General features: G+C 52.1%; 1 protein-coding gene across 1 annotated transcript in view; it reads left to right on the top strand.

The window, feature by feature from the left end:
- The window catches only part of GNAO1 (G protein subunit alpha o1), a 160,785-nt gene that overhangs the window by 122,354 nt on the left and 13,899 nt on the right, over nucleotides 1-24,532 (top strand). The window lies entirely within an intron of this gene.

Genomic DNA, 24,532 nt, shown 5'->3' with positions numbered 1-24,532 from the left:
TCTGCCCAGTTCAGCTCCCTGTTTTTAGAGGCCGGCAGGGGAGAATGAGCTGGAAGGCCACATGGGAGAATACCCATCTTGCACCCCAAGTCTTGTAACCCCCTGGTGCAGCGCTCGTTGGTTCCTTCCCTAGCAAGTTCATTTGTTCATCCAGTGTTTACTGAGCACCTGCTGTGTGCCCCACTCAGTGGTAGGTCCTGAATGCAAGAGGGAGCCTGACTTAGGAGCTCAGGGTCCAAGGGGAGGAGGCCTGGAAACACATACCCTATACGGTGGTGAGAGCCACACTCGGTGCCACCCTCATCGGGGGAGCAAGACCCTGCAACCCGAGGCTTCAGTGGGCCCCTTGTCTCTGCCCCACTCGGGCTTTGCCCACCATGCTGGACGCCTGTGTTCTGCCACTCCTTGCTGAAATCCTTGCCCCAAATTCCAGTCTTGTCTCCAGGGCTGACTAAGACCCATGGCATCCCAGGCAGGCAGATCCCTGGGGATGTCTTTTATCATTTATTCAGTGGGTCCACGGAAACCCTGGTTTTCTATTAGTGGGCATTCTTCCTGTATTGTTCAAAATCAGAGATATATTAGATGCACCGAGCATAACCTCGCGTTTTAACTTTGGGGAGCTGGCTTCCGTGTCAGTCATCTGTAACAAGAGAACATTGGTCCCTCACAGTCCCTGGGGGGAAAAGGGGCCCACGTGGATGTGATTACACAGGTAGGCTCGAAAGTCAGTTTACAAGTTCCATTTTGTTTTTCTTTCTTTTTTAAATGTTGGCAAACATTCTCCACTTTTCTGCAGTTCGTGTTCTTTCTTCAGTTTTCATTTGCAGTACTTCCAACCAGACAACTTCTTGGGAGGAATATTAGAGGATTTGAAATTTAGACAATAAAACAAATCCCTTCACCCCTGAAAACAGCCCTATCCCATGCACAGTTCAGTTCCAGAATTCCACTGACCACCTGTCTCAGCCTGGCCAAGAGTCAGTGAGCTGGCCCATCCCTGCATGTGTGTCCCACACATATGTGGTTGTGTCAGTGTTCAGCTGGCATAGGTGGGCACCTAGGAGGGACACGGTCCACCTCTCCTAGAGCAGAGCCAGCACACTCCCCTCCAGTTGCTCTGGAGGCATCCAGGACAGAGGGGGGTTTGTGTTCAGACCTGTGACATTTCAGCTCCTCTCAAGACTAGTCTGTCCCATAACCTGGCTCTCCTGCATTTCCTGTTGAGGTGAGGAGAGACCTTGAGAGTGGTCACTCCCTTCTCTGCTTCCTGACCCTGTCTTCGGCTCACCCTGGTGCTGCCAGGCCTCCCAAGGACAAGGAGATGGCACCTGGTACCCAGCTCAGTTTATGTCCCAGAATTCATTCATTCCTTCATTCCATAAGTGAACAAACTAGTCAACAAAGTAGATGCAGGCCCTGCGGCTATGGAGCTCACAGTCTCCCTAGGAAGATAGTGAGGAAACAAATGTACCTAATTACACACTGTGATAAGTTCTGTTAAAGAAAAGAATGCTGGCAGGAACAACAGGAAGCACCTGCTTTAGATGTGGTGGGGGGGCATCAGGGAAAGCTTTGAGGGGAGGGGTGTGTTACATTTAAACTGAGACTGGAAACTAAGAAGAGCCAATCTCTCAAAGTCTTGAGGTAGCAGGAGGAGGCGTGCAAAGGCCCTGAGGTGGAAATGAGCTTGGCAGGTGTGTTGCCAAGCCTAGAGAGGGAGGTTAGGGTGGCCGGCAGATTCAGGTAAATGAGGGCAAGGGAGCCTCAGGATGAGGTTCAAGGCGAAGCAGGACCCAGACCCTGCCGTGGCCTTGTAGGTAGAATCTGGGCAGGTGGAGGGAGAACCCCCACTCCCAGCCCCAGGAGAGCCCCATCTTGGGCTGTATTTGTTTGCTAGGGCTGTCGCACCAAAGTACCACAAACTCGGAGGCTTAAGCAACAGGAAATTTTCTTACTGCTCTGTAGGCTGGAAGTCTGAGATCAAGATACCAGCAGAGTTGGTTTCTTCTGTGGCCTCTCTCCTCGGCTTTGTAGAAGTCTTGTCTTCTCCCTGTGTCTTCACATGGTCTTTCTTCTGTTTGTGTGTCCCAATCTCCTTATAAGGACACCAGTCATAATGGATTAGGGCCCACTCTGATGGCCTCATTTTAACTTAATCACCTCTTTAAAGACCTGTCTCCACATACAGTCACGTTCTGAGGGACTGGGTGGTTAGGACTTAAACGTATGAATTTGAGGGGGACACAATGCAGCCCATAACCAGGGTCTTTCCTGACATCCTCTTTGAGGACAGGGTTGTGGTTTTGGATCAGCATATTCAAATGCCCTGGGAGGCCAGGGGAGACAGTCCTGCTTAGTCCTAAGCAGCCCCGCTCCCTCTTTGTTGAAAGAGCTAATTAACAAATGTTTAAGAGTGTCAAAGACTTAATGGCACCAAACAGAGACTTTCTTACCCACGATTAATCAGAATCCTTGAGAGTTGGAAACCTCCCGGAGTGATTCATTGGTTTTTTACTGCGGGTCCCCAGTGGCCTACACTTTGGGACACCCTCCTTCAACATTGCCAGGCAGGGCAGAGTCTAGGCAGGGAAGTGAGTGACAAGCTGAGTAAGGAAGCGGGGCTGGGGCTGGCCAAGCCCACCCAGGCTCCTTCGTGTTTTCTCCCAACCCCTAGCATAGCCCCTTGCCCAAGAGGGAGGCCCAGACAGCCTTGTGCTGAATTAACTGGAGGGAAGAACCCACTTACGACCTCAGCACCTGCCTTCCCCAAACCCCTCAGGGCAGTGTGTTCTCAGCTTCTAGAGCCAGGGGGCAGCTGACCCCCAGCTGCTGGAGGATGAAGGTGTCTGCAGACCCACAGATTAGCCTTGGGTGGCTGCCCCCGCCCTTATGCCAAAGATAAAAATAACTAAAAGGAGGGAAATGTCCTAGAGAAATTACCTTGAACTTCAGAAAACATGAAGCCAGGCTTCGTCTAATTAAGATGACATTTTAAAAGGGGGTAGGGGGGTAGGGGGACACCTGGGTGGCATTTTAAATTGCAAGCTGATTGTGCAGCGTCTAATTTTGGTTCTGAGCAAAGTTTCCAATTGGAACAGAAGACCTGACTTCAAAGGCAGCGCCGGTTGGGGAAAGAGTGAAAAGAGCAGCAGGGGGCCTCTGGGCACAATGTGGCCAGGACTCAGCAAAGGCTGGCAGCCCGGGGATGGGGGGGAGGTGCACGCAGCCCTCGAGAGCCTGCTGTGCCTTTTAGGGGATCAGTGGAGCCGCTCCTGGGAGGAGAGCTAATTGAGGCAGTGGCCTTGTCCTTGGAGAGTGAGCTTTTGTCCAGCCTGGGCCATTGTGGGAGCACTCACCGGGCAGAGTGCTGGCCTGGGCTGGCTGCAGGCCTCCCCCCTACCCGGGTCTCTCCCTGGTGCCATAGAAACAGGCCTGGTTCTCAAGTAACAGCCCCTAGCACCCTCTTGGGGAGGGGCTACTCCCTCCAGGGGACTTCCTCCCGCCAGCCTCTAAGGCCCACCAGGTGGAGAAGGCCTGCTGCACCCCTCCCAGAATCCTGGGAGAGGCGGGCTCAGTGCCTTTCAACTTGGAAGGCGGGTGGATGGGTCTCTGAGTTGGAGGGAGTTGGAGAGAGTTGGAGGGCTGGCCCATCCCCCCAGGGCGCAAGATACTGCTCTCGGGCTCTCTGAACAAGCGGCCGCAGGTGTGTGCAGAGCCAGCTGCCCTCAGGGGCTCCTGCGTATCCTCCCTGCTTTTGTCCACCCCACGTTATCTCACAAAGATGGCTCAACTAGGCAGACTTACTATTACTGTTAGGACAACTCAGACTACTAACACTGATCTGCACATATGCACCCACGCTCAGGCACACTCACGCACACGCATGCACGCCATGATTGAAGCGTTTCACAGTTCAGAGAGCTGTGAACTCCCCCAGAACCCGGGTTCTCACAGAAACCCTGGAGGGGAACATGGCGCGAAGAGCACCACCGCTTAGAGCTGAGGAAACTAAGCCACAAACCGTTGAAATGACATGCCCACATCTTTGAAGGCCAAATCCTTGCGTTTTCCATAAATCTTACGTGGACTCTGTCTCTTGCTCCACTGGACTCTCCCCGACCCACCTGGCTCCTGATCAGCCACCGAGGTCTCTGTCTCCTTCCCTCCCTCTGGCCTCCATCTCACTCTCTCAGCGAAGGTCTTTCTCCAGGGCCTTCGCAGGGAGGCAGGCTGCATGGTGGGGTGGCTGACTAGCGAGGGCCTGGAAGAACTTCTAATAGGTAGCGGGCAGGTGACGAGGCCTTGGTTGCAGCGTAGTGGGGTTTCGCAGGGGTGATTAAATGCTCTCTCGGCAGTAGCCTACTTAAAGGGAGAGAGCCTGGAGGCTGGGAGACTGGGCGGACCCCTGCTGTCATCCATGCAGGAGAGGCAGGGGTGGCCTTGCAGGGGAGTCAGACCCTTCTGTGGGCAAATGTCAGTTCTTGGGAACCAGTTGGCTGCAGGGACAGAAGAGAATGGAGTTGGCCTTGGAGTCTCTAGTTTGTGTGATGGGAAACACAGAGTTGCCTTTGGAAAGGCAGCATGTCCCCAGAGTGGTTCAGGCGCTCCTGGGGTCACACAAGTTGACCTGGCAGTTCACACGGACCAGTATCTTCTGTTTGAGTAGTTTTGTGTATTTTAGTGTATATTAGAAAAATTAGCACACCGACCTCTGATTTCACTGATATTATTGTTTAGGATAAGATGATTTTTTTTTAACTTATTTTTGGCTGTGTTGGGTGTTCGTTGCTGTGCGTGGGCTTTCTCTAGTTGCAGCGAGCGGGGGTTACTCTTTGTTGCGGTACGCAGGTTTCTCATTGTGATGGCTTCTCTCGTTGTGGAGCATGGGCTCTAGGCGCGTGGGTTCAGTAGTTGTGGCTCATGGGCTCTAGAGCACAGGCTCAGTAGTTGTGGCACACGGGCATAGTTGCTCCGTGGCATGTGGGATCTTCCTGGACCAGGGATCGAACCTGTGTCCCCTGCATTGGCAGGCGGATTCTCAACCACTGCACCACCAGGGAAGCCCCTTTAATTTTATTGAAATATAGTTGATTTATAATGTTGTGTTAGTTTCAGGTGTACAGCAGAGTGAGTCAGTTATACATGTGTATATATATATATATATATATATATATATATATATATATATATATATTCTTTTTTTTACATTCTCTTCCATTATAGGTTATTAACAAGATATTGAGTATAGTTCCATGTACTATACAGTAGGTCATTGTTGGTTATCTATTTTATATATAGTAGTGTGATATTTTCATCCCAAACTCCTAATATTTCCCTCCCCCACCATCCCCCTTTGGTAACCATAAGTTTGTTTTCTATGTCTGTGAGTCTGTTTCTGTTTTGTAAATAAGTTCATTTGTGTCATATTTTAGATTCCACGTATACGTGATATCTATCATATGGTATTTGTTTTTCTCTGTCTGACTTACTTCACTTGGTATGATAATCTCTAGGTCCATCCATTGCTGCAAATGGCATTATTTCATTCTTTTTTGTGGCTGAGTAATATTCCATTGTATATATGTACTACATCTCTTTTATAGGATAAGCTGATTTTTTTTTTTTTTTTTTTTTGACTGCATTGGCTCTCTGCTGCTGTGTGCGGCCTTTCTCTAGTTGCAGCGAACGGGGCTACTCTTCATTGTGGTGCACGGGCTTCTCATTGCAGTGGCTTCTCTTGTTGCAGAGTGCAGGCCCTAGGGCGTGTGGACTTCAGTAGTTGTGGCATGCGGGCTCAGCAGTTGAGGCTCATGGGCTCTAGAGTGCAGGCTCAGTAGTTGTGGCGCACGAGCTTAGTTGCTCCGCAGCATGTGGGATCTACCTGGACCAGGGCTCGAACCCATGCCCCCTGCATTGGCAGGCAGATTCTTAACTACTGCGCCACCAGGGAAGTCCTGGATAAGCTGATTTTTTAAAATGAGTTTATTTAATGTCGTTTTAAAAAAATTAAGAAAATAGCAGCGGTCGTTTGCTGGTACGGCAGAAATCGTGAGCCTGAGATGGGAAGGAAGGCGGTGACGGAGACTGTGGGATGGGAAACCAGGGCTGGGGGGAGGGTGGGACTGACCGGGAACGTGCTGAGTTGAGTGGAGGAGCCAGGGAACCTGGGGTCACTGCCCAGAGAGCCTGTACAGAGGAGGATCTGGTGACATCCCACCCATCAAGAAGGTGGCTTGAGAAAGCAAGAAGGGTTTTGAGGACTGAGGAACTTAAATGTCTGGTGGAGGATTGGGGCCCACAAGGGAGACAGAGGAACTCACTGTCCAGGAAGCAGCATCCATGGGGCCCAGAGCCCGGAGAGAAGACAAGTGAGCAGAGGGCAGGCCAGAGATGGAGAGGGGCACTGAGACCCCTGGCGGGAGTGGGGACGGAGGTAACAGGACGAAAAGAGGAAGAGGAGGACAGTGGCTTGAGGGGGAACAGGGGCAGAGGAGGGACTTAGTTTGGGGAGGCCAGAGCATGAGTGCAGAGAGAAGGTGAGGAGAGAAGGAGTGGATGGGGGTGCGGCGGGGCGAGGATGAAGAGTCAACAGAAATGGAGTGGGACCAGACCTCCATCCCCGCCTTTTCAGCAGGTCAAGCCTGACGTGGGATGCAGGGCACAGTGACTTTCCTTTCAGGGTTTGGCTGAAGTTCATCTGGTGGCTGGGGGGGTGGTCCAATAGGCCTGAGAGGGGGCAGTCCTAGGTTTGGATTCAGTGGCCCTCAAGACTAGGTTGATCTGGCCTCCCCACAGGCAGGCCGAGAGGACCGGCCACCTCACTGGAGGGCAAGTGCCCGCTCAGCCACAGGGCTGCTGGGGACAGGTGGGCAGGGCGGGTCCCTCCCTCCTTACTTCTGTCCTCCCTGCTGGGCTGGGGGTTGGGCACTTACCTTCCTGCTCCCTTCCAAGAGGACGTTGGCAGCTAGTAGACCAGAAGTCGCCATGACAACAAAGCTCCTTAACAGGCCAGAGCCCCTGGATCTCCTGCATCTGCATCCAGGCAACTTGGGGCAATTGTCTCTTAACAAAGGTGAGCCCTCGAGTTGGCTGTTGATGGTGAGGAGATGGGGCGAGTTGGGCAGACTCACTGTTGCCATCCCCCTACCCAAGGCAAGGAAGGCATAGATGCCCCTCCTTTCCCATGAGAATGCCACATGCTCCTTGGGAGCTGGAACCGACAGTGAGCTCATTCTCTCTGGAAGCCAAAACCAGAGAACCATGGAGGGAGGCAAGGACAGAGAAGGAAATAGGAGGTCTGCAGCTGGTGAAAGCTGGAGCCCATGACCTGCCCCCTGTCCTATGCTGCCCACCAGCAAGCAGTGTACATGCCCGGTAAATCAGGGTGGTCCTCCAGGCTTCACAGAACCTGTAGCAGAGGCCCTGATGGTGAGAGGAGGGTCAGGGCCGTGCAGAACTGTAAGTGAAGCAGGTTGTTTCCAGCCTCCCTGCCCAGGGCCCAGAACCAGCCTCACAACTCCTGGGTGTACTCCTTCTGTTCCGCGTCCCGAGGACGCACTAGCCGTGTACCTGTCTTATGCTGCTCACCGTGGCACGGCGCTTCCCAGTTGAGGGAGTGGGCAGGTTTGAGCTAGCATGATGGACAAACATGTTGATGTTTATCTCAGTAGCTACTAACTCATTTTAATGCATTTTAGAAAAAAATTAAAACTAGCATATCAAATATCCTTTTGCAGATATTTTTGTTAGTGATACTAAATTTACTTTCTTGTACAATAAGTTTAAGTGGCTAAAAGTCTAAAGAAAGATATTAAGTAAATTATAGTAGATGGTATAGAAACACAACAAAAATTTACCACCATTTATCAAGCTTCTATTATGTGCCATGCATTGTTCTGTGGAACAAAAATTATGCCAGTGGTCGGTGTGTAAGTGACTGAGGCTTGAGAAACACTGCTTCAGGGCACAACTTTCTCCTTTTTCCAGGAGAGTAGACGGGAGCGGAGGGGGGGACCCAGATTCTTCAATACTCCAGAAAACTTCACCCGCTTACAGTCTTCTGGAGAGGGCAGCATCTTGCTCATTGAAGCAATAGAAGAGGAACAGTCCCAGATAATCCATAACCTAGGGCTAAACAGAGGCCAGATGTCACATAGGGAACAAAAACCAGAAGAGGAAGACCACTAACAGGTTGTATCGATCAGGGTATCACTAGCTGCTACAAAAAATATACCCCAAGGGTTTCATGGTTCAAATGCAACAGGTTATTTCTTGCTCAGCTAATAGTCTGGGCAGGTGCTCTGGGTGGGTGTGTGGCTCTCCTCCACATGGTGATTCACGACATTGGATCTTCTATCTTACAGACTTTGTCATCCTCTACATTCATGGGGCAGGGAGCACACTTACACCTGAAGAGCCTTGGTCCAAGAGCAGCTCACTGCACATTCACACTCCACGGACTGCAGCTCAGTTACGTGGCAGGTTGTAGCCTGCAGGAGAATCCCGAACCCAGGGGCCATGAGAGGGCTGAAATGCAGCCCACCTTCCCCTCACCGAGCCATGTGGCCCGAGGAAAAACTCCTTTTTCTAACCCCAGTGAAGGTGCTGTGTGGACTGTCCTCTACCCTGGCCAGGGCTGGGGGAGCAGGGCATGGAAAGGGGTGAGAGGGGAGAGAGAGACAAAAGAACCTGAACCCAGGTGGCACCATATGGCCCCCTTTGTAGCCCCACTGTTTCAGAGAGTGAGGCCAGCTCCTGAGTGGGGGCGTCCCGGGGCTGCCCCTCTCGCTCAGTGAGCCCTGTGCAGCTCTTCCTCAGCATAGGGCCGAGCTGAGGCCTGGGACGCTGCCTGGTGGGACAGTTGACCACCGTCCCACGCCCAGGTCTGTACAGACTTGTTCCGCCCCGTGTCCATGGTACCCAAGATCACCCAGTGTCAATGTTGGGGAGATGAGAATGGCTGGGGATAAGTGGATAGGGGATACCATGTGCCCTGATCCCAGGCCTCAGAGAAAGCTGCTCAGGTGGCAGCCCCCAGGCTGCTGCAGCCCCGTCCCTGCCAACATCACATCACACAGAGAGACAGGCCCCTGGAGGCTTCGCTCAGCCCCAAGCCTCCCCCAGCCCCACGCTCCTCTTGTGGCCAGGTGCTGGGAGTCCAGGGAGCTGGCCGCCAGCCTGGCCCCACTGTGCCTTCCTCCTCCTGCCTGCCAGGGCAGCCCGCTGGGACCTCTGCCTGGCCCAGCTGGCGCACAGCCGTGGGTGCCACTCTGCCTCACCTGTGTTTTGGTTAACCCGCATGTTCGTCACCCTTGTTTTTTACACCTGTCGCCATCCCACCTGCCTCATTGTAAATACTGCAGCATCAACATGCTGACACTGGTCCCCAGGATGGGCACCAGCGGGCCCCTGGGGAGCTCCAGCCCCTTAGCAGTGGGACCAAGCAGAGCAGGCGATGGCAGCAAGAGAGTGTGCACGGGCCAGCTCTCCCAGACCCTACCCTCACGGAGACGTCAAAAGACCAGGGCTCCGGGCCCGGCGCTGCCATGGGGTGGTCATCCAGCAACCAGGGGAAGCAGTGCTGCGTGGTGCTGACAGAGCATGTGCCTTGGAGGCAGGCAGCTGGGGCGCACATCCCAGTCTGCCCCCGCCAGCTGAGTGAGCTCGGGCCGGTCTCGTAACCCGTCTGAGCTGTGGTTTCTCCAATTATAGAAGGGGGGAAAACGATAATACTGGTGAACGTTAAATGAAATAAAGCCCTTGGGAAGCTCTCACTAAATACAAGCTACTGCTATTATCTCTTAGAACTCCTTGACCACCAGAGTTCTGAGCACGTGTGTCTCTGTGTGTGTGTGTCTCTGTGTGTCTCTGTGTGTCTTTGTGACTAAGTCATCAGCTCCTAGGCTCACAGGAGGTTCCGGGGAGGCCGCAGCCCTAGGCTTGCTGGTCCTCTGGGCTGGTTGGCTCGGCCTACCCTGGCCCCTGACCCTAGAGGTACCTCCTCAACCCCAACCCTGGCAGTCTTCCACCACTACTAGCCTTTGGCAGAAACTCATAATTCCTGATTTTCTACCTGAGACGTCTTGTCTGTAGCTCAAAGCCCTGCCTCTCAGCCCATGAGAAGGTCTGGTGTGAGTCAGTTCCACCTCATCAGCTGGCCCTCAACGTGTGCAGCTGGGGGCCTCCGTCTGCATGGTCCCCCTTGCTAACAAAGGGAGATAGGGAGCAGGGTCCTGCTAGAATTTCACATTAGTGTTGGGCTTTCCTTGTCGTTATTCTGCTGGGTGTCTTCTATTTAAGTCACTTCATGCAGAGTTTCTGTTTACCATAAGGATATGAAGTTCATAAGTACAAAGATGTGTCTAAGATGTGATGGGCATCAGGTGGAACAGAACTTGGGCAGAAGTTAGAAGGTGTTCAAGGGATAATGTTTGGGAAAGAGTGATCTGGTCTAGTGATTTTCAAACTTTTTGGCTTGAGAACACCTTTACACTACACTTTATAATTTTTAAAAAATTACTGAGGACCCCAATAAACATTTTGTTTATGTAGGTTGTAGCTATCAATCTTTATTGCATTAGAAATTAAAAACAACAAATGTTTAGTATTTATTCATTTAAAAGTAACTATAATAAACCCATTACATATTAATACAAATAACATTTTTATGAAAATTACTATCAATATATTGTCTAAAACTTCAGTAAGCAGAATATCGTTGTCTCACATTTTTACACATCTCTTTAATGGGCTTAATGGAAGACAGCTGCGTTTCTCACACGTGCATCTGTGTTTAGTTCGTTGTGATGTGTTGTTGGGTCGAAGAATCTGAATCACATTTGGCATCACACAAATACATGGTTGGAAAAGGGAGTATTTTACCAGCCTTTTCAAATAGTCCTTCTTTGAAATTCACTAAAACTGAACAGTTGGTAGCTTCTTTTTTAATTATTATTTATTTTATTTATTTAGTTTTGGCTGCGTTGGGTCTTTGTTGCTGCACATGGGCTTTTCTCTAGTTGTGGTGAGAGGGGGCTACTCTTCGTTGCGGTGCACAGGCTTCTCATTGCGATGGCTTCTCTTGTTGTGGAGCACGGGCCCTAGGGCTTCAGTAGTTGTGGTACATGGGCTCAGTAGTTGTGGCGCACGGGCTTAGTTGCTCCGTGGCATGTGGGATCTTCCCGGACCAGGGCTCAAACCTATGTCCCCTGCATTGGCAGGTGGATTCTTAACCACTTCGCCACCAGGGAAGTCCCAAGCAGTAGTTTCTTAAAGGGTAGAATCTGAAACTATATCAGTGACCATTTCCTACTCTGTTACATTAAAATTCATTGGTCTCTTCAACAAGCAGTACGGGAACAACTGGGCATCCACATGCAAAACCGTGAATCTGGACACAGACCTTATACTTTTCACAAAAGTTAACTCAAAATGGATCATAGACCTAATGTAAAGTGTGAACGTATAAAACTCCTAGAAGATAATTTAGAGGCAATCTAGATGGCCTTGGTTGTGACCATGACTCTTTAGATACAACACCAAAGGCACAGTCCATGAAAGAAAGAATTGATAAACTGGGCTTCATAAAAATTAAAAACTGTTACGTGAAAGACACTCTCAAGAGAATAAGAAGACCAGCCTTGGACTCGGGCACAATATTTGCAAAAGAAAGGTTCAGTAAAGAACTGTTGTCCAAAATATACAAAGAACACTTAAAATTCAACAATAAGAAAGCAAACAATCTGATTTTAAGATGGGCCGAAAACCTTAACAGATACCTCATCAAAGAAGATATATGGATAGCCAATAAGTATATGAAAAGATGCTCCACATCATAAGTCATCAGGGAAATGCAAATTAAAACAACGAGACACCACTACACACCTTTGAGAATGTCCAAAACCTGGAACACTGACAACACCAGATGCTGGTGAGGATGTGGAGCAACAGCAACTCTCAAGCATTGCTGATGGGATGCCAAATGGTACAGCCACTTTGGAAGAGTTTGGTGGTTTCTTACAAAACTAAACACACTCCTACCATACAATCCAGCAATCATGCTCCTTCATATTTACCCAAAAGATGTGAAAACTTATGTCCGCACAAAAAACCTGCACACAGATGTTTATAGCAGCTTTATTCATAATTGTCAAAACTTAGAAGCAACCAAAAGGTCCTTCAGTAGGCGAATGGATGAATAAACTGGGCAACACCCAGACAGTGAAATATTATTCGGCATTAAAAAAAATGAGTGATCAAGCCATGAAAAGACAAGGAGGAACCTTAAATGCATATCACTAAGTGAAAGAACCCAATCTTAAAAGGCTACATACTGTATGATTCCAAATATATGATCTTCTGGGAAAGGCAAAGCTGTGGAGACAGTAAAAAGATGAGTGGTTGCCAGGGGCTGGGGGAGGGAGGGATGAATAGGCAGAGTGCAGAGGATTTTTCAGGACAGTGAAAATCCTCTGTGTGATACCACAGTTCTGGATGCATGTCATTATACGTTGTCTAAACCCATGGAATGTACAACACCAAGAGTGAACCCAAAGGTTAGCTACAGACTTTAGGTGATTATAATGTGTCGATGTAGGTTCATCTTTGGTTTAAAAAACAAATAAAAAAGTGTACCATTCTGGTGAGTGATGTCAATAATGGGGGAGGCTCTGCATGCATGGCTCAGGGGTGTTATGGGAAACCTCTGTACCTTCCTCTCAGTTAAGTCTTTTTAAAAAAATCCATTGATCTACTTTGCACTTTGAATGGGTCAACTGTGCATGATTCTTAATATCATTTTGATCATTTGGAAGATACTGGTTCAGAGTTATGCACATCTTCCAAACGTTGACGTATTTCAGTGGAGAATGTGAAGAACTCACATTTGTTAACAAAAACATCTATCTTATCAGAAAAGTCTTCAGGTATTGGGAAGCTGTCAAGTTATAGTGTTAAATACAAATTTCCAGAATTTTGATTTTTCGCTTGAAAGTTGGAATGTTTTCATTTTGGTAACAAATTTGTTAGTTGCTTTCCTTGAAGTGATAGGCTCACTTGGTTTTTTAGAAAATGTCTTCCAAAGACCAAGTCTGAATTGCCATTGTTTGTCTGTCAGGCATTCTTTCAAGTAAAAGTGGTGTCATGTGAAAAAAAAAAGGGACCGTTTGGGCTGGCAGGGCAGTCTTACAAGTGCCTTCCCTCCAGACAACCATCATCTGCAATTTGCAGCACACTTCGTGTTATGTTTTATCACACAGAATATGAAAAAGACGTACGTGCAGGGTAGAGATTCTTTTTTTTAAAAATAAATTTATTTTTTTATTTATTTTTGGGGTTGGGTCTTCATTGCTGCACGTGGGCTTTCTCTAGTTGCAGTGAGCAGGGGCTACTCTTCGTTGCAGTGTGCGGTCTTCTCGTTGCGGAGCACGGGCTCTAGGCGCGTGGGCTTCAGTAGTTGTGGCACGAGGGCTCAGTAGTTGTGGCACGAGGGCTCAGTAGTTGTGGCTCGTGCACTCTAGAACGCAGGCTCAGGAGTTGTGGCGCATGGGCTTAGTTGCTCTGCAGCATGTGGGATCTTCCCAGACCAGGGCTTGAACCCATGTCCCCTACATCGGCAGGCGGATTCTTAACCACTGCGCCACCAGGGAGGTCCCTAGAGATTCTTTTAATTCATAATTTTGACCATTTCCTCAAGGACATTCTTAAGTAGAACTGGCATTGGTTTTATTGTGAATGCACAGTGGCAAAGAACAGAATGGCAGCTGGTACAGTTCGGTGCCACTGCTTCCTGCAAAGGGGCTGCGGTTTTGTCTCCCGTTGCTTTTGTACCATCAGTGCAGGCAGAGAAGCCAATAACATCGTTATAGAGTTAGGAAAACAGTTTTGATCTTGTGGACCCCTCAGAGACCCCCAGGGGTGTGCGGGCCACCCTTTGAGAATCACTGATCCAGCCAACCTCTTCCTTGTGCCTTTGAGGACAGAGACTCCGAAAACAGATGAGACTTGCCCAGGGTCGCAGGGTCAGTCAGGCAGAACGTGGACACCTGGTACACTGCCCCAGACTGTGTCCCTGAGGTCCAAGAAACAAGTGACATGCTCCTTTTCAAACAAAAACATCATCCCATCACTTTTTTTCTTTTTTTTTTGCGGTACACGGGCCTCTCACTGTTGTGGCCTCTCCCGTTGCGGAGCACAGGCTCCAGACGTGCAGGCTCAGCGGCCATGACTCACGGGCCTAGCCGCTCTGCGGCATGTGGGATCTTCCCGGACCGGGGCACGAACCCGTGTCCCCTGCATCGGCAGGCGGACTCTCAACCACTGCGCCACCAGGGAAGCCCCCAATCACTTTAATGGATGGTGCGGGAACTGACGTCTCCAGTGAGGAGACGAGGAGGGAAGGGGTGTCAGCGAATAAGCCCAAGGAGAGGCACCATCAGCCAATCCTGTCGTCTCCGGGACCTGCCGGCCTCCCATCATGTACATGCTGTTTCAGCTTCCATCTTTTCTCTTCCATAATTGTGTCGCTAATATCTCCCAGCTGAGACGGCTCTAATTAAACTATTCACCGATGCCACTTAGTGTTCTGAAGAGACGAGGTTGTCCATTATCACTTTTCTTCCCCTTTGACTGAGCTCTGTGTGGGTAATTTCATTCTGCCCGTGTTCGTTTCTTAGAAATTTAGCCTATCCAATTTCAGTTCTTTTCTCCCATCTCAGGACATTGAGCTCAGGAGAAAGGAGGCAGAGTATGAGGATTTGGACATTTCTGTCCCTTTCACCTTAAAGTTTATTTTGGACTGAACAGTGCCTGCCTGGTGGTTCAACTGTCCTCCCCGCCCCCGTCTAGGAGAGCCTCCCAGGAGATATAGACTGGTAGGTCTGGACCCACCAAGGGGAGAAGGGCAACAAGAGAAAGTGGCACCACCCAAGGCTGTTCCAGAGGGGCTGCTGATTGGGGTTTTAGGCAAGCATGCTTCCCCACTCCATCCTTGGGATCTGAAGCAATCGGAAGCCGTGGTGACATAAACACACCACTGCCCCAGAGGGCCCAGGAGAGCTGCTGTTCTGCACCCCCCATCTCTGCCAGTCACCCACCTAGGACACCCCTCTGCACTCTGGCTGGCTATCACTGGCTGGGGCACTGGCCTCCTCTGCAAGCCCTGCTCACCCCCTTCTACACTGGCCTCAGCATTTCCCACCCTGTATCTGACAGTCTCCTTACCCACCTCTGGCCCTGAAACCCCTGCCAGGGTGGTTTTAGGAGACACACGCAGCGGCTTCACCTAAGAACAGCACAGCTGGGGAGAAGGCCGAAAGCCATGCCTCCTGAGAAGGGCTGGGGGCCTGAGAATGTCCCCAGACCCACACTCAGGGAGTGTTAGCATCTGCTCGGTAAGGCTCTATCTTGGAGCTGCCCACAGTGGGACCCAGGCTGCCCCCAGCCCTCTCCCTGGGTTGCGGGTACACAGTTCGCACTGCACTCGGTCTGTGTGAGAGCTCCTGGACCATCTGTGCGGGCTGGGTACTATTCTTCATTTAATGTCCATGGGCTGTGTGGACCTCGAGCCCACCATTGTCCAAAGGCCCTGCTGATGGCTGGAGGGGTGTCTGATGCCCTCCAGGATCCACTGCTTCCTGGCAAGGCCCTCGGCTTCCCCTTTAATTCCCTCGTGAGGGAAGAGCAGTCTCTGGACTGTGCCTGCCTCGTGGGCACAGCTGACCCACGACTGCCTGCTCCCAGTCATACCCCTCTCGCATCCCCCATCTGCACCAGTTTTTCCTTGAGCTGTGGCCCTTACTTAGTGGCTGCCTCCTTGGAGGAGGCTTCCCGGACTCGGACTCCACAGCTTGGTTGATGTGTCTGACGCCCCCACTGGACAGCAGGCTTGGGTGGGCAGTTTCCAGAGCCTGCTGGCTGCCGTATCCCCGGCACCCAGCCCTGGGCTCAGCCAGCCTGTGGTAAGCAAACATTCACTGGTCTAGCACTGGCTCCTTCTGCTTAACTTGGGCCAGGGCCAGGGGTGGGACCCACACCAATTACAGGGGCTGGCAGATGGATTCTGAGTGGAAACTTTTAGGTGTCGAGCGCTAGAACCAGTGAGCGCTGGAACCCGGGCCAAAGTCATCCCCACAACCCCCTGGTTTTTGAAGATACATAGCAAGCCAGAAGGAAAAGCTGCTTCTAAACAACTGGAAGATCCCAATGGTTTTGAGATGGAAAAGGGTGTGATCCTTCAGAAAATGAGGTTCTTTAGAAAACCCAAGTCTTTCCCCCCTCCTCAGGAGGCAGCCTGGGCTCAAAACAGAGAAAGTTTTCAGAAGGGCTTAGGACAAATCAATCCCTGAGGAATCCTCTGAGCCCAGCTGGAGGTCTTAGGAGAGTCTTCCTTTTACAAGGCCCCAGGCTCCTGACAAAGATGGGACCATGGGACAGAGGGAGGGGACGTCAAGGGGGCAGTTGTTCCGTGATGTGTTCAAGGCTGGGGAGATGCAGACAGTCTCTCCTTATGCCTAAATATTTCTCTTTCTGGCAAATGTGAAAGTTCCTAAGGCGGGGACCCCACTCGGTAGTGGGTGTACTATGGATAAGTGAGTGAATGGGTGGGTGGCTACATAGATCAAAGAGGAGTGAAAGGAATGAAAAGGGTGCACGAATGAAGAATGAAGGGATGGGCAGACGCTGTAGAAGGATAGAAGGGAGGTGAAGGGATGGGCGGGTGGTTGTGGGAGTGAGTTGGTTGATGGATGAACAAGGGTGGCTGATGGGTGATGATGTAATGGGTGGGTGGATGCCTGATGTTGGATGGGTAGGTACCCTAGATGGGGGGGAGGGATGTGTGGATGGATGGCTGGAGAAGGGATGGCACAGCTAAAAGGAGGCAAGATTAGAAACAGCACCCAACCCTTGGTTCTGTTGTAGGATCATTCTGGGGAGCCAGGAAGGTTCCCTTCGCTAAGGCAAGTGGTAGGCCTGTGAGGTCCCCCTGGTCCCCCCAGAGACCCTGTGCCTGACAGCATGCTCTAGGCACAGGCCTTGCAAAGTACTCCTAAGTCCAAGTGAAGAAAGAGCCCCAAGCTTGCCCAGCCCTGAACTGCTAAGTGCCTGTAGTGCCTCCAGTTTTGCCACTAACAACAACAACCTCATAGACGTCTAAAATACCCTGGGGACCACCACTTCCACTGAGAGTCACAGTTAGGGAGCCATGTGCCAGCCCAGGGCCAGGGAAGCAGGGGTGAGGGAGGGGGCCCCTCTCTCCCCCACTGCCTCCAGCGGCAGATGGGAAGGGAGGGGCACTCCTCTGCACGTGCAAGAGAGAATGTGACTGCCGCATTTCCTCAGATGCAGGGCCCTGGGTAGCATGTACGAAGTGCCCAGAATGTGCACGCTGCCATTCTCCATCTGCTGACATTGCAGTACTCAGGCTGGGCCTCCAGCATCGGGAGTCTCTCTCCCTCTTTCCCTTGAGGAACAGAGTCAGCAGCCCATGAAAGGCAGCTGTGCCCACTGGGCCTGGCCTGCCTGGTCTGTTGGGTTGCGCTTGTCCAGCTCGTCCTCCTTCTCCTGTTGGCCTGTGCACTCCTGCCCCCTGGTGGTAGCTGGGGCTACTGCAGTGCACACAGCAGGGCTGGGCAGAATGGAGACTTCCCTGCAGCTAGAGGACTGTGTGTGTGTGTGTGTGTACATGCACACAGTCACACTTTACTTGGTCTAAAAGATGAGAGAAGGAGGAAAACTCTGAAAGATCCAAAGCAGCTCTTCAAATGGAAACGGTTATTATTATAATTACTATGATTATTGTTATCAAGATGATCATGCTTACCTGAGAAATCTTGTACAAAGCGGGCTTATTTTATGTCAGGTTGTTGTTTGTGTCTCAGAGACCTCACCTTTGCTTATAATAACTAGCATTTGCGGGGCTCTTTATGTTGCAAAGCTGTGTCACGTTGATTTAGCCTCTTTCATCTGCACAAACAACCCTGTGAGGTGGGAACTAATAAGAGAGCAGAGGCTCAGAGAGGTTAAGTGGTCTGTCTAAGGTCACAAAGCTAAAAAAAAGCTGCAGAGCCAGGATTTGAACCTGCGTCACCTGACTGAAAATTCCTATTCGCTTCCCCACCATATCCTTTGTGTTTCCTCTCTTGAGAGTGAAAAGGCTCTCTCAAACTTCAGTTCCAAGCCCCTTTGCTCAGAAGAGAGGGGAAGAGTTTTGCAGACCCAAGTGTTTAACATGCACTTGGCAGTCCCAGTTTCAGATGATGAATACACCGAGGCACTTGCAAGGCCCTGCAGTGCCTGGCGTATGCACAGAGATGTGTGGTGTTCATTGCCAGTGGCTCAGCCAGGCCAATGCCAGCTTCCCTGGGTCACCACTCATCCCACCATCACCTCTGGTGTGGCACAGCACAGGCTGGCACCTGCTGCGTCTCTGAGAAGGGTGACCAGGAGACACTGGGCAAGAGAAACTGGTGCAGAGGGGCTCTCTGTGGCCCAGAGTGGGCAGGCGGGAAGGGGCCTTTGGGCCATGGGAGCCCACACCCCTCCTCATAGTATGGGTTCCGGCTCTCAGGACCAGCTGGCTGACTAGAGATAGCTTTCTGGAAGTAGAACCCCTCACCCCTGGACACCAGCAGGCATCCCCACTGACAGGCCCCTGGATCGCAGGTGCTGCTTCCCAAGCACACTCGTGGCCAGTCCCCAGTAGTCCATGTCCCCGTGGCAGGGGGCCCTGGGCTGCATGTCACAGTGAGGGACCCCTGCGTACTGTCAGTTCACGGGGGCAGCCGCCCCCATCACCACCCTAGGCACCCTGCTCCCCAGCGTTGGCCCAGGGCAGCCCACTTCTGGAAGGCACCCTGTGCTGAGCTCCCCACCCCACCAAATGCTGGAGATGCCCCCCATCTCCATGTGCCGCTTCCTCTCCCTGCCCGCCCCTTTCTCCAGATGCTCATGGTTAGGGTTTCTATGTGGTTCTCTAGTGTTGCGGGGCTTTCCAAAAGTATCTCACCTCTGCCTAGAGCAGCTTCAGGACATCTACATGTGACCATTAAGATGTCATTTAACCAGAAAGGTTACACTGGCTCCGATGAAAAGAAATGTTAATGCTGATTTTAAATCATTGGTATGGTGAGAAGAATCCTGCAGGTGTCCCTGAGAGTCATAACCTCTCCAGAGCCTCCTGATCCAAAACCCATAAGAATGGCATCTTGTATGACAGTCTGTAGGTCCATCCACATCTTACAGAGTGAAGTAAGTCAGAAAGAGAAAAACAAATATTGTATATTAACGCATATGTGTGGAACCTAGAAAAATGGTACAGATGAACCGGTTTGCAAGGCAGAAATAGAGACACAGACACAGAAATAGAAGCAAACGTATGGACACCCAGGGGGGAAAGCCGGGCGGTGGTGGTGGTGAGAGATTGGGATTGACATGTATACACTAATATGTATAAAATAGATAACTAATGAGAGCCTGCTGTATAAAAAATAAATAAAACTCAAAAAAAAAAAAAAAGAATGGCATCTTGCCTGTGGTTCACATTCAGAAATGCAGGGTCCCAGCATGTCCTTAAATGTTTCACCCCTTCCCACGCCCCCACCCCTAGGCATCCCGAGAGCAGGCAGATTGGCCTCCTCATCTCTTTCTGGTCCCCAAGGAGCTGGGGAGGTGGGGCGGCAGCACGGCCGCCCCCAGGGCCTCCCTGTGCTGGTGCTCTCTGTCTGCTCACACGACAGCTCTGTGAGGAGATTGATGATACTGTCACCCCCTTTTTCAGGGTAGGATGCTGAGCCCAGAGACGTTAAGGCCCTGCTCAAGCCAGGACCCCAGTTCTGGGTGGTGCCTTGAGCCTGTGGCCTGAGCCCCTAGAAAGCTGCATGGAACAGGACTGGAACCCCAAGGCAGGGGTGACCAAAGGGTGCTGTCGGAAAAGGAGTGAGTCTTGGGGTGCGGGTGGCATGGGAACTGGACGTGACAGCACGGGCAGCCCCAGCCCGTAGAGGGTGGCGGCCGGGGAGGGGTGGGCATACTGGGTACTTTGTAAGTGCCAGACCCAAGCCACCCAGGCCCATGCGTCTGAGGAAGGGCATGTTCTCTCTCACATGCAGGGAGCGCCCCTCCCTTGCTCTCTGCTGCTGGGGGCTGTGCGAGAGAGGGGGGCCCACTTCCCTAGCCCCGGGCTGGCAGATGGCTCCCTAACTGACCCTCAGTGGAAACGGTGCCCCGCAGGGGCATGTTAGACATTTGTGAGGTGTCTGTGGCAGTGGCAGTAATTGGGGCACTACAGGCACTTAGTGGCTGGGGGCCAGGCATGCTGGTGTGTGACAGCGGCACACAGTGACAAATGTCCTGCACCCACTCAGCCCAACTGTGCAGGGCCCTGCCAGGCACGGTGTCCGTGAACAGCCTCCCTCAGCTCCTTGCAGGACTGTCTCCAGAAGCCCACCAGATGGCCTCTAGTGTCCAATACGTGGCCAGTGCCCACAGGGTATCTTAGTGCCCCCCCCCCACAGGAAACAGTGCAGCACATGGGCGTGGACGTGTGCCTGGGCGTGACAGGAAGAGGGGAGGGGAGTCCGATGCCAGAGGAACTGTGTGGGCCGCAGTAACGGGATGGGTCTGCCTGGAGGAGCTAAGCCTGGTATTGGCCTCAGCACACCAGGCAGTGTATTGTCAGGACTCTCTGGGGTACGTGTGCAAAAATAAACCAAGCAAACAAAAACATGTCTTTAACTAGGTTAAGAAAAAGAGGATTGATTAAGGTAGCTGGAAAGCCAGAGGTATGTGTGGCTGCAGGCACAGCTGGACCCAGGTGTTTTGCCGTGTTATGGGGACCCGGCACACCTCCCTCTCTCAGCTCTGCCTCAGTGATGGCTCCACATTCAGGGGGGCCCTTCCTTTGAGGGTCTCTCTCTCCTAATAGTTTATACAGGTGTCCTGGAGCTGGTAGGGTTAGTCTCATTTGACAAAGTTGGATTCTTTGTCCACCCCAAACTGTTCACTAAGGCCAGCAGGATGGACTGGCCAGGGCCAGACCCTGTGTCCATGCTGGAGCCATGGGACAGAGGAAGTCCCACCCAAACTACTTAGACTGAGTCGGGGGAAAGAGTGCTTTCCTTCAGGCAAGCAGAGGTTCTGGTGTCCCAAAAGGAGGGAATGGAAGCCACATAGGTGGAGGGGGCAGCCATCCAGCAGAAAAGGATGGAGCAGATCAGAGGGGACGGGCCCTTCACTGTCACCTCGAAGCTGGTCACTGCCCCAGCATCCTCCACTGAGTAACACTGCACAGGTCAGACCTAGTGGGTCTGCTCTGGTACATGCGTCTGCTTTGTCACACCTCATGCTGCCGGGACAGCTGGGCATGCTCTGACCAGCAAGAGGTGGCAGCGCCATGGGGGCTGTAGCAGAGGGCAAGGTGCTGGAAAATGCCTCCCCCCACCCCGCCACTGGCCCAGAAGGGGACCTGGACAGGAAGTTCAGGCCCAGTGTGAGCCCCATCCCCCGGGGCCCCAAAGGCAGGAAGACAAAGGGACAAGGCCCTCCTCTGGCTCTATTAATTGCTTGTTAAGCTTGACCCCCACGGGGCTGGCCCAGCCAGACAGCTGCCACTGTCCTCCAGGGCACATTGGCAAGGCCCCTCCCTCCCGCCACGCCTGACCCTTCCTACCTTCCTCCTTATCCATCTCCCCTACCTTTGCTCAGGGGGCTGGGCTGGACACCAGTGTCTGAGATGCAAGTCCAGGGCTGTTGGCTGGAGCACAGTAGAGGTTAACCTTGGGTCCAGGCTCTCCCACTTACTAGCTGTGTGACCTTGAGCAAGTTACCTCACCTCTGAGCCTCAGTCTCCCCATCTGTTAAACAGGATGGCTACCGGGCAGAGCTGCTGTCATGGTTGAACGAGACAGTGTTGTTGAAATGGACAAGATGAGAGGAGTTGGGAGATAGAGAGGGTGGAGTGAGAAATCGAGGCCGTGCCTGACAGTAAAATGCCAAGGACCCATTCATCTCACAAATGCTGCTGAGCACCAACAACTATGTACAGAGTGTTGTGAGGTGGGGGTGCCGTGAAAAACCAGGAGATTATCCCTGCCCTGAGGAACAGGCACATACAGCACTAGCTGTGACAGTGGAGTGGTTGGTGTGCGTAGGGGCAGACTCTGCCTGGGGCGTGGAGGAGGGCTTCCCTGAGGCAGTGACACTTGAGATGGGGAAGAGCCGGGGGAAGGATGTTCTGGACGGTGGAGCACCCTGAGGTGAGGTGACCCTGGCTACCTGGGGAACAGAAGGAAAGGCGGTGTGCTTGGAGGCCCAAGAAAGGGGAAAGGTGGGAGGAGGTTAGGACCGAGAAGTAGGCAGGGGCCTTTGGAGGCCAAGGTAAGGAGTTTGGAATTTAGGGATAATGGGAAGCTATTGAAAGAGTTTAAACAGGGAGAGTTATTGTGTCCATTACAATTAGGTTTGACTGAATATCCGAGACCTAGAAAATAGTGATTTAAATGAGGTATAAGTTTAATTTCAATGTAAAAAAAAAAAAGTCGTCAAGGACCTGACTGTTTTTAGATCACCCGTCCACTGTCCCTAGGGTGTAGACCTTGTCTTCATGATCCAAGTTGGCTGCTAGAGTTCAGCCATCACAGGCTTCAGGAAGGAGGAAGTGAGAGAAAAAGGGTGCATCTTCCCTTTACAAAGACTTCTCCAAAGACCTCACTACACTTTGGCTTACCTCTCCATGGGTAGGACAGGTCACATGGTCACATCTTTGCCACAAGCAAAATTAGGAAATGTAGTCTTTTTTTTTTTTTTTTTTTTTGCGGTACGCGGGCCTCTCACTGTTGTGGCCTCTCCCGTTGCAGAGCACAGGCTCTGAACGCGCAGGCTCAGCGGCCATGGCTCATGGGCCCAGCCGCTCCGCGGGACCTGAGATCTTCCCGGACTGGGGCACGAACCCATGTCCCCTGCATCGGCAGGTGGACTCAACCACTGCGCCACCAGGGAAGCCCGGAAATGTAGTCTTTAAGTCGGATATCAGTGTGCCCAGTTAAAAAAAAAAGTTGTGGGTTCTTTCTCTACGGTCTCCTGCTGGCTGTTGTGTGGCAGACAGACTGAAGAGAAGCAAGAGGTAGGCAAGGAACCCCTGGGAGGGGGCTCGGGCAGCCAGGGAAAGACGGTGGTGGCTCAGACTCAGGGCTGTGCAGGAAGAGATGGGGAGAAGTGGACATTGGGAGGGAGGTGGCAAAATCAAGGATGACTCCTAGTCTTTGAGTCTGAGCAGTTGGGCCGATGGTTGTGGCGTGCACTGAGCTGGGGAAGATGGGAGAGAAACAGAAGGGCAGACAGACAGGTGTCGCCAGCGCAGGACCTTGCCCCACCCCCACCTCCGCCACACCTCGGTGACGAGATGGAGCTGGGAGGACAGCGCCAGGCCAGCCTTTCCCAAACCATGCACTGCATCCCACTGGAGTGGGATTCCCAAGATTCCAGACCACACACAGAAGAGCATGAAGTGGCTTTGTGGAGGCCCATGGTTTCTAAACCACACCCTTGAGTGGCCTGGCCGAGGCATAGTACGGCTCTAGGTGGGAGGGTGTCTCTCCCCCAGCAGGAAGTCTTGCCCTACCCACCCCTCAGGTCCCAACTCCCTTCTCACAGATCAGGCAGGAACCTTGAAGGAGGGGTCCACAGGAGGAAGTCTGGGAAACTGGCCAGGTTTATCACAGTCATCCCACAGGTGGGCAAGCAGGCTGAGATTTCCCGAGGTCACGCAGGCACACAGGAGCAGCATCAGCACATAGGCCCTGACTCACAGGCCTGTTTTTAGCCCCAGGTGGAGGCACCAACCCTGCTCACCCACCCCTGCATCCCTGAGTCACCGCCTGCCTAAGGCACCCAACGCCTGGGTCCCAGGGCCAGCTTTGCAGGTGGCTGCCCCCAGGGGAGGCTCCGGTGCTGAAGAAACTCATCTCCCAGATGGACAGGGACCCACGCTCTCCTGGTGGGCAGCCCTTCCTGTCAGCTGAGGGTGACTTTGGGAGTCCGAGGGCTGAGGTCTTTGGGACCCTGGAGCCCCCGATCTAGGGGCCAAGGGCATGTAAACTTCCAGATGCCTGGAGTGACAAGGCTGCAGCAGGCAGGCCTGTGTCCCTAGGGAGCTAGATCCGGGCCAACATCATGGGCATGGCCTGCTGGCCTCCAGGCCAGTTGTGGCTTCCTTCCCAGGGCAGGCAGGCAGAAGCGGACACAGTGCCAGCATTTTCCCATTGACCTTCTGCAGTAGACAGGCTCTGAGACATAAGTAGCTACTTAGCTGGACAGCTTGATCCCGGAAGTCTCCACAGAAGGCTTTGTCTCCACGTACCTTGGTACAAAATGTTTTGTTGGCTACAAGTCTTCCAGACGTTGACCTTGTCTCCTTCGTGTCTCTCCCACTGCGAAGGACACCTGCAGGTTTCCAGCACCTCCGCTCGCTTCCTGAGCCGCATGCGGCGGGCTGGGGAGCCTGGGTCTCTGGCTCACTTGGAGGGCGGCAGGGTTG

Source organism: Mesoplodon densirostris, chromosome 19, assembly GCF_025265405.1.
Source record: "Mesoplodon densirostris isolate mMesDen1 chromosome 19, mMesDen1 primary haplotype, whole genome shotgun sequence".
NCBI lineage: Eukaryota > Metazoa > Chordata > Mammalia > Artiodactyla > Ziphiidae > Mesoplodon > Mesoplodon densirostris.
The sequence above is the reverse complement of the archived record's forward strand: the minus strand, read 5'-3'. Positions and strand labels throughout refer to the sequence as shown.